Genomic DNA, 10,310 nt, shown 5'->3' with positions numbered 1-10,310 from the left:
TTGGGATATGTGCGATTGGGGCCATGATGTGCGGTACTGATTGAATATAACCTCGTATACAATATGACAATAACTGCTCTCTCACGCCACCACCCGTGGTTGTATCTCTATGTATTTTTTTTTCCCTTTTTTGTTGCATAGTTGTTTTAATATTCTTTAAGGGCTCATCAGGTTTGTTACTGATAAAATCGTTTTGAGACTTATAAACAAACGGGCATTTGGTCTAGTGGTATGATTCTCGCTTAGGGTGCGAGAGGTCCCGAGTTCAATTCTCGGAATGCCCCTCTTTTTATTTATCTTTTAGTTTTATCACTTATTTATCTACTGCTTAGCACCCAAAAACCGCCTACTCTTCTTACTCTTTATTTTGTTTTAATTTTTCAAAGGTGAATTTCCGACGATACTTTGTTCCTAGCTTGTTTACATGATCACCACCAAAGTCCTTCCTGTTTGGGCTAGGCCACTAGCCTACTTACGTTAACTTGCCCATATTGACCTAAGCCCAATCAACGCACTCTCAACCATTGACTTAGTTCTCAACATACCCACACCAACAAAAACGAGCCATGATATATACCCATCCACCTGCTCTTAGCTGGTTCAAACTTGACAGTTCCTCAACTAGGGGTAGACTGGGTCTAGCTAAGGCTGGACCCACAATGGCCTGTCGGACCTGGCGTAAAGACCTCACGCCTGCTGCTAGCCTGGCCCAGTCCTTATCAGGATTCAGCAACTGGGTTAGGCCTCCCTCTACTTTGGAGCCTTAGCATCAGCACTTAATGAACTTTTACCTCATTAATTGTTGGGACATTGGCCCAAGTACTAACTTGAGCTCATCCTAAGGACCCAACACAATCAATGCCACAAAGGCCCCGAGTAGTTGGACCACAGCAATCCACAAATGCACAAATTGACCTAACAAAGAACCATAACTCACATATATTGTGCACACCTCGTTAACTCTATCCTTTAGAGCATTTTCGGTTGAAAGTGAATCTCATTTGTATAAGCAGCTGAACATAAAAAAAAAAAGTAAGATGTGAGAAAGGTAATCTCACTTTCTAATATGCTTGAGATTCAAAATCACATGAGACCCCATGTGTCATTTTTTGAAAGGAGCAGCCGAACGTGCCCTTAGATATGCATGCGGTGACAAAACAAAAGTAATTGACCTAATTAACCAACAGGGCTTAGCTTGTCAGGTAGAAGCAGCCAGTGCACGTCACCTTGTGTTGGGACGTTGTAGGTTCAAAACCTAATGGTATAGTCTTATTTGGTAGGAGTCTGCTTAACCCCAGCTTGCCTTTCAGAAAAAAAAAAAAAGTACTTGGCCTAGGGACATGGACCTTACGTGATAAAAAAGAACATTTAAACGGACATGGATGTCAACAGTTCCATCTAATGGGAGTTGGATTCAGATGTAAAATTGCTGCAACTGAATATGAATCTGACTAATATAATGAAATCCAAAACCCGACCAAAATCCTAACTTGGCCAGCTTATTATCAACTCTTTTCATTATGAATAGTTTGAATTGCAATGTTTGGATGGTGCGGCAGTCGAGATTAATGCAATTGCTGAATGGACGATATTGTCCAAAAAATAATTCCACATTGGTGTTGTAGTGTACCGCCTGTAAACGAGCCGAATGAGCGCAGGCTGTTCAGGCTTGGCTCGTTAGGGGTACACCCTTGCTTAGGTTCGGCTCGTTAGCTAATCGCAAAATGAGCCGAGCCCGTGTTCATTAAGAGCCGATCATGAGTTGGCTTGTTTTTTAAAAATAATATTATTTTTAAAGTGTTTTTTAAAGCTTGATAATATATATATATATAGAGAGAGAGAGAGAGAGCAAATATTGATTATTAATGAAGGTACAAAACTAATGAGTAGAAATATGTGATTTATATGGTTTGATTAAAAGAAAACTTATTTTTGAATCATGTGATTATAGCAAGTAATTAGGTTTTTAAAGCGGTTAAAAAATCAACTGCCCATAATGTGTCAAAATTTCTTAACTCCTAAAATCACATTTTTATATCACAAAAGCATGATCTTTAGTAAACAAACCATGTTGAACACATTTACGTGGTTGGATTAAGTAGATACAACTTGCACCTATGATTTCTAGCTCATTAGTTTAGTACATTCAATAATAACCTATATATATATATATATATGTGTGTGTGTGTGTGTGTGTGTAAGGTAATGTGCTCCTCTTGCCCACCTTTTCGTTTTGCCCCCTCAAAAAATATTGGTTTTAGATTTTTTTTTCTCACATCTAACACCATAGATGTGATCTATAGGTTTTGTTTAGTGGGAACTGTCTTTTGGATCACCGGAATCTAGCTTGTATACAACTTTTTTTGGTGATCCAAAATCAATGGCTATGTAGGTACCAATTTTTTGGCTTATAAAATCATGTTTTTTCATTGAAAAAGCATGATCTAAGAATCAATTCTCACTAAATCGAGCATGCTAAACACATCTAACGGTTCAGATCTATCATAAAATACTTCAAAACTATGGGGCATAACGAAAAAAAGGGCTAATATATATATAATAATAATAATAATTGAAATATGAAAACTAGAAATGTGGGCATTGCATTTCCAATACTTTTTTTTTAATCCAACCATATGGATGTGCTTGGCACGGTGAATTTGTTAAGAATCAATTATTGGATCATGTATTTTCAATGAAAAAGTGTGATTTTTGAATGCTTGAATATTTATCAAGATTGCCATTATTTTAAAACCTTAAAAAAATCAAGTTTATCCATCAAAATTGCATTATTCAAGGGTGGGTTCTTATAAATATGAGCATGTAGATCACATCCATACAGTTAGATTCAAGAGAAAAGAACAAAAAATCCATAAAAATAATGGTTTACACATTAGTTCTTGTATTCTAGTAATTATATATAAGGGTTTATTGGTTGCTAATGAAAGTACAAAACTAATAAGCTATAAATCATAGGTGCAAGTTGTATTGACTCAATATAATCAGACTCTTCAGCATGGTTTATTTGCTAATGATCAAGCATTGGATCATGCTTTTCTGGTGCAAAAATGTGATTTTTTAAGTTATGAATTTTTGACACATTATGGGCCATTTGATTTTTGGACCCCTTTAAAAACCTAATTACTAGTCATAATCACATAATTCAAAACAAGTTTCTTACTAAAAAAACCATGCAGATCATATATACGTAACATTTGATCTACAAAAAATTGATTTTTTTTGAAAAAAAAGTGATTTGTACTCATTAGTTTTATACTTCATTAGTAGCCAATATTTGCCCGTATATATAAAAAATTGGGTAGTTGCTTAATCTATAGCTGCATAAACAAAATGCCCTTGCGTTGAGCGTCCATGCACGCACGGTGATGGATGACTCAACACATTTTCCCCTTAAAAACATTTTTTTTTGGTTAAAAATGCCCTTCAACGATGCTTTTGAAGCATCACTAAAAGTACAGCGGGGTCACACTCAATAGTTTTTGTTTTTAGTGGTGTCCGTGTTTTACGTGTTGAGCATCCATCACAACGCTCAGCACACGTGCATTTTTGTTAAGTAGCAACGGATTAAACAACTACCGGTCAGTATATATATATATATATATATATATATATATATATATATATATATATATATATATAGAGAGAGAGAGAGAGAGAGAGAGAGAGAGAGAGAGAGAGAGTGTGTGTTGCCTGATCAGACTCGGCCTACCTAAACCCTAACTCGTGTAGTTGTTGGATCTAAATCAGATCCAATGACCACTTTTTAACCTTTACCCACCCTGTGATCTTGACTTTTCATTTCCTGCCTTTTTTTGGCTGGAGGCCCTGTTGTTAGATCCAACTTTCTAAAACCCTAGTCGTTGGATCCCAATCACCTGCGTAGCTAAAACCCTAGTCGTTGGATCCCAATCACCTGCGTAGCTCGACCACCATCTCTCACGCTCTTTTCCATTCTTATAGTAGCTGTCCCAGTAGCTACATGTCCCTTGCTCATCGACGCCAGTGCTGCTTTCACCCACCCCTCAATTCCTACTCTCTCTCTCTCCAAAGGACTACATTCTTCAAGGGCGTGAGATCTGATCTGTTGTTGGGAAACTTATTTTGGGTAGCTGTAGAGGATATTCACATAGAGCAAGAACATCTGTTGTTATTTTCATAAAGGGCGTGAGGTCGTCTTCGTTTTTCTTGACATTGTGCTTTTATCCTCCTCTCTATTGAAGTATTTCTATCAAAAGCCCTATTTTTATTTTGTGCCTTGGGGCATGGATAAAGAGCAAACCCGCGATACAAGTGACCCTTATTCTACAACTTTGGATATGAATTGCAAGACTACTTATGTGGTTCCCAAAATGGTCTGAGTAGGAGTGTCCTATGCATAGGTACTATAGGTCAACGGCAGAGTAAGCAAGCATTTAGTACTTTATTTACTTAATTGGACCCAAACCCAACATGGTTAAATGAACCTATGCATAGCATTCATCATGTGATTTGGACCCCCGTACTTTCTCTCAATCTAGATCAAGTTCGATCATAAATATGGTTTATTTATTTGTTCTTTTAAAAGAGGCGAGTAGTCGAGATTGAAAAACCATAGTTTATCATTTTATTGCTTTCTTTATTGTCTTTGTGATTTTTATTTAATAAAATTATAGTTTTTTCTAGTTTTGGTATTGATCTGCCGTGTTCAAGAGTGATTTTCCTTATCAATGCATACTATTTTTGTATCAAAGCTTTGATTGATTTCTCTATCATCACCTCTTTTGCGAAGTTTGGTCCCGATTTTCATCCGGAGCTAACCCAAACCCAATATTTTTAGTCTCGTTCATGTGGAATCAACCCAAACTTGGCCTAATCGAGCTTAGACGAAAACCGATTCAAAACCAAACCCAACCAATTTATGGACCTGGATCAGGTCAAGACCAGACCTATTATCCTTCAAACTCGATCCAGGCTTCATCCCACCCTAATCTAGGTCCGACAACTCATCATATACCAAATCCGGTAGTAATCCAACCAAGTTTTAATTGAACCTGATATCCAAACTACCAAAATTCAAACCCAAATAATTATTCATACCAAACCCAAGCCCACTAAGCCACCTAGGATGACCTACATGAGCCCAATCCCTACTTTTAGACCTACAGCAACCTCAAGTCCACAAGGGCATCTGAATCCATGATCGAGTCAAGGCGGCCTTTAGCACCTCCACCAACATAACATCAGAGAGAGAGAGAGAGGGTGCAACCAAAGGCCCCACCAACACATATTTGGGATCGGACTCACCCTTAACATGCGGTGCAAAGTGACCTAGCAGCACAACACAAGGGCTTACACTTTCTCCAATGAAGCCTTTGAGCAACAATTCCTCAATTTATCGATGCAATTTTGTATTCATCCGATATGCCAGTCATTGCGTAAATTGACACTAGGAACACCATCAATATTATATTGAACTAACCTTATGGGAGGTAGTCCATCAAGGATCATCTGGTATGATATCTTAAAACTTTAAAATAAAAGATGCAATATCATGAGGTAAACTAAGAATGACACCACAAACCTCTTTTGCAACAAGGGCAAAACAATAGCCTTCATCATGGCAAGCCTTTAAAAGCTCTCTATAAGATAAACCAATCAGCTTCATGAACTTAACTGGTTTACCCACTTTGGGAAACCCAATTTTCTAGATGGGTATAAAATGAATCTTGCCGTAAAACTTGAATGAATAGGTATTTTTGTGATTAATATGAATGATTTTTTTATCAAACTACTAAGGGCGTACCAACAGGATATGACATGCATCCATATGTATCACAATACACCACACTTCATATGTGTAATGTCACAAGACACATGCAAGTGACTAGGACATCGTTTCTTTTGTTAAGCCACATCATTTTATATGAATGGGGATGCGTTTCGATTTTCAATTTAAGCATTTTCCACCACTTCTAAGACCACCATGTTCTCACAAGCCCCACTATCAATAATGATGTCACATACATGATGCTCACATTTACAATGGGTAAAAAAATTATTATTTTGTAGCCACTTGCTTCTTGCAACACCAAAAACAATGAGTCACTTGCTCACCCAAGTGGGAGTGCAACCTAGTGTTGTATGAATGTCATGAATCCTCAACTCGAGTTTGGGATTTAGGGCCTACCCTACCCTTGGATTCTCTAATCTTAGAGGAGGTCACTTCCTTGGTTGGATGACCCATCTTAGGTCGCAAAGAAGAGTCCACTTTGGCAAATGCTACTCGTTCTTTCTTTTTAAAGTATTCGCCATATTCATGACACAACTACTTGAATGATCTAGAGTTTCTATTGTCATACAATTAAATGTATCAGACAAGTCAAAATGGATATTGTTGATATACCTAGTGATGTATTCTTGAATGAATTTAGAGCCTTATCGAAGGTCCAAGTAATGCTTGTAGGCCCATTCTCAGTGATTAGAATGAACAAATTTAGCTTGCATAAGTCATTGTGTTTTCTCTCAAGTTTGAACTCATCACATACCCTAATTCTTTTGAGCTTTCTACAAGTCTACCCACCACGTTTGGGCCAGGCCCCATAAATGAGTAACTACACTGCATAAACCCAGTCAAAGAAGGTTTGAGCCTCAAACCATCCCTAAAACCCTTAAGCTCCAATTTGATTGCCATAGGTAGGATGGATCTAAGCGCATTTAATTGTATGACAATAGAAACTCTAGATTATGACAGTTTTTTAGAGTGTTTTTTAAAAAAGTTTGTTGTCTTATACTTTGATAAAATTCTTGTGTACAGTGGCTCATATGGCATACTTAAAGGCAAGTTGTAAAGACTTAAAGGAGAAATTGTATGTAAATGCTAAAAAGTGTGCTTTATTGATACCTGGTCTCATTTTCCTTGGTTTGATGTCTCATGGTCTTACGAGGGTGCGTGAAAGTTGAACCTTCGAAAGTGGGGTCCATAGTGAATTAGCTAACTCATAATTTTGTTAGCAAAATTCTTTAACTTTCATGAGTTACAACTTTATAGCTTCATTCAAAATTTTATTTCCGTTAAAAGGTTTTTTTAGTTTATAAATGACATGACTCATGCCTCCGTCTTTGCTTTTTTTTTGTTCTTTTGAGTAGGAGATTGAGAAAATATAATTTATCACTTCATTGCTTTTTTTATTGTCTTCGTGATTTCCATTCAATAGGTTATAGTGTTCTCTCGTTTTGGTATCAGGAGCGATCCTCGTGATCACTGCATCAAGCGTCTTAGTAAGAAATCACGATAAATCGTCTGAGTGGTGCGTAGGTGATAAATCTAATGATGTTAATCGCGATTTCCGGGCAATTCACTTGAAAAATCTTTGATGGGTGCTTTCATTTTTCTCCATTTTGTGTTTCTTGTTTTTCTGTATTTGTTCCTTTTGTGTTTGTGTTTCAACTTTTTTTCCTTATTACATTTTTGGAGAATCGTAGTTTTAGGTATAGGAGATAACCCTTTCTCCTCTCTCACGGACATAATCATTGTTTGTGTTATAGAACTTTAGTTTCTCTTCAACCATACCTGGTCACGATTTCTGTTCTTTTTTTATTCATTTAGAATTTTTTTTGCCTCAATATAGCAGGTGGTGTTACGAAAGTTTTAAAATTGGTGATTTCTTTCCACCAAGAGTGCTTTAAAAAGTTTAGTCACATATCTAGGAGAGAAAAATTTTTTAAGAGGTTTAAATATAGAGTTTGTTATCTATTCTTTAGCCTTGAGTCTTTAGGTGGATTGCGGACGTTGCTGCGTGTCGTGCAGCAACGGACTCGTCGTTCGTGCAGACGCGCGCATGCATGCGCAAGGGCGCTTGAGGCGCAATGTGGCGTTTTGATGGCGCACTTCGCACGCTCGCAGCGGTGCGAGGTGCTTATGAGGTGCAAATATCCGTTTTGATTTTTTGGTTTTGAGTTATCTGGCCGTTTGAAAAGCTTTAAGTTGCATGTATATCGAGTTAATGTTGCATTGTGACTGTTGGACGGTTTTGGAGGCCTTTGATTGACAGTCAAATTTGGGTGACCGTTCAGGTACCTTTTCGTCCTATTTTCAAACAGTCAGATTTATGGCCATTAATCTCATTTATCGCAAAACCTTTTGGCCTCTCTAAAAGTTTATAAATATCTTCTATTTTCGTCTTTTGAAATGACAAGAATTTTCTGACTCTCCAAATCTTGTTCTTCCTTCTTCTCGATTCGGCTTGCAGAGTACAAGTGTGGTAGAGATCATCTATCCTTGCGAAGCAGTGACTCTCTAGAGGTTCAAGCCTAGTTGTATCCTGGGAACTCAGTCGCAGAAACCCCTTTTCGCTTCTTCGGACTTCCCAGAGTGGGGCGATTGAAGTTCTAAAGAAAACAATCTTAAGAACGTGCCTCTAAGCTTGAGATCTCTTTTCTGAAATCCATTTTTCACAAGGTTGTACTAACAATTTAGAACTTCAACATGGCCTCTGATTCGACATCCAACTCCATCAATCTGCTTAGCCGTGACCTTGAAAAACTCGATCGATTTGATGGGTCAAACTTCAAGCGGTGGCAATCAAAAGTCTCTTTCTTGTTGTCTGAGCTGCATATCGACTATGTCCTCAAAAAGCATTGTCCCACTATCATTGCTGGAGAAGTTGAGACAGAAGAACAGAAGAAAGAGCGAGAGAAGTGGCATATTGACAACTACCGATGCAAAGAGCATATCCTGAACACTTTAGCCGATTCTCTCTTTCACCTGTATTCACCACTGGAGTCGACTGGAGAGTTGTGGAATGCTCTCGAGATCAAGTACAATGCAGAAGATGCTGGTAACAAAAGGTTTATCGTAGATCAGTATGTTAATTTTTCTATTGTTGATGATAAGCCGATACTTGCTTAAATTTCATGAGATGCAAATATTGACCTATAAGATCAAACGAGAAGGTATGTATCTTGATGATGACTTCCAAGTTGCTGTCATCATTGGAAAACTGTTGGTTTCCTGGAAAGAATATAGAAATCACCTAAAACATAAAAATGAGAAAATCACTTTAGATGGTCTTCTTAAGGACATTCGAATTGAGGCGGAGACTCGTCTTCGTGACAAAAAGAAATTGAGTCCTAAAGAAGGTTATCCTAAAGTGAATTTTCTTAGTAACAAGGATGGCAAAATCATAAAAACCCAGAAAATCAAAAAGAATTTCGTGAAAGGGAAAAAGCCAACTGATAAAAAGAAAATTAGTTGCTATTTTTGTGGCAAGTTTGGCCATTTTATAGAGAATGAAAAGAACGGAAGAGGACTGGTCCTAAGCCAAATGAGTCAGAAGAGAGGCTTGTTGCTGTAATCTTTGAAACCTTTATGGTGGCTGCAAACAAGGACTGGTACCTGGATAGTGGAAGCACTGTTCATGTGGCAAACGACAGGAACTTGTTCAAGTCGTATGAAGTAGTGGGGGAGGGATGCAATCTCTTTATGGGAAACTCTTCCTCAACTAAAGTGCTGGGAAAAGGGAGTGTGGAAATTAAGTTCACCTCCGGGAAAGTCCTAACACTTGAGAATGTCCACTACGCTCCAGAAGTTCAGAAAAATTTAATCTTTGCAGATCTTCTGTCACGAAATGGTTTTAAGATTGTTATTGAGTCTGGGATTGTAACTGTGACCAAAGAAAAAATCTTTGTAGGAAAAGGGTTTGCCACTGGTGGTATGTTCAAGATGAGCATAAATGAAGCTACTACTTCTGTTTATATGGTTGACTCCTATTTTTTTTGGCATTCACGATTAGGACATATAAATTCTCGTTGCATTCATAATATGAATAACTTTGGTCTTCTTCCTTGTCATGTTAGAATAGAACATAAACATAAGTGTGAGACATGCAATCAAGCTAAGCTAACTAGACTCTTGTTTCCTAGTGTAGAAAAAAATTATAAATTGATTGAATTAGTGCATTATGATGTGTGTACGATGGATAATGTTTTAAGTCGTGGTCGCAATAGGTACTTTATTACCTTCATAGATCATTACTTGAAATTCTGTTATGTTTATTTGTTAAAACATAAATCTGAAGTATTTTCTAAATTTCTTCTTTATCTAGCTGAAGTACACAATAGGTTTAAAACACAGATTATACATTTAAGAACAGATAGAGGAGGTGAATACTTAGGTGGAGAATTTGATAAATTCTGTGAAGATAATGGTATTATTCATCAAACATCAGCTCCTATACTCCTGAACAGAATGGAGTAGCAGAAAGGAAAAACTGATGAATGTTATGCTTCTTAATACAGGTTTGCATTCCAAC

At 37.3% G+C, this 10,310-nt stretch overlaps 1 non-coding gene across 1 annotated transcript; it reads left to right on the top strand.

The window, feature by feature from the left end:
- The first annotated feature begins 212 nt into the window (after positions 1-212).
- TRNAP-AGG (transfer RNA proline (anticodon AGG)) lies at positions 213-284 on the top strand. The gene has a single exon. It is a non-coding gene; the product is annotated as a tRNA-Pro (tRNA).
- Positions 285-10,310: the final 10,026 nt, after the last annotated feature.

The sequence above is a fragment of the Nuphar pumila genome, chromosome 15 (genome assembly GCF_984573655.1).
Source record: "Nuphar pumila chromosome 15, dmNupPumi1.hap1.1, whole genome shotgun sequence".
Classification (NCBI taxonomy): Eukaryota; Viridiplantae; Streptophyta; class Magnoliopsida; order Nymphaeales; family Nymphaeaceae; genus Nuphar; species Nuphar pumila.
This window is presented reverse-complemented; position numbering and strand designations above follow the sequence as displayed.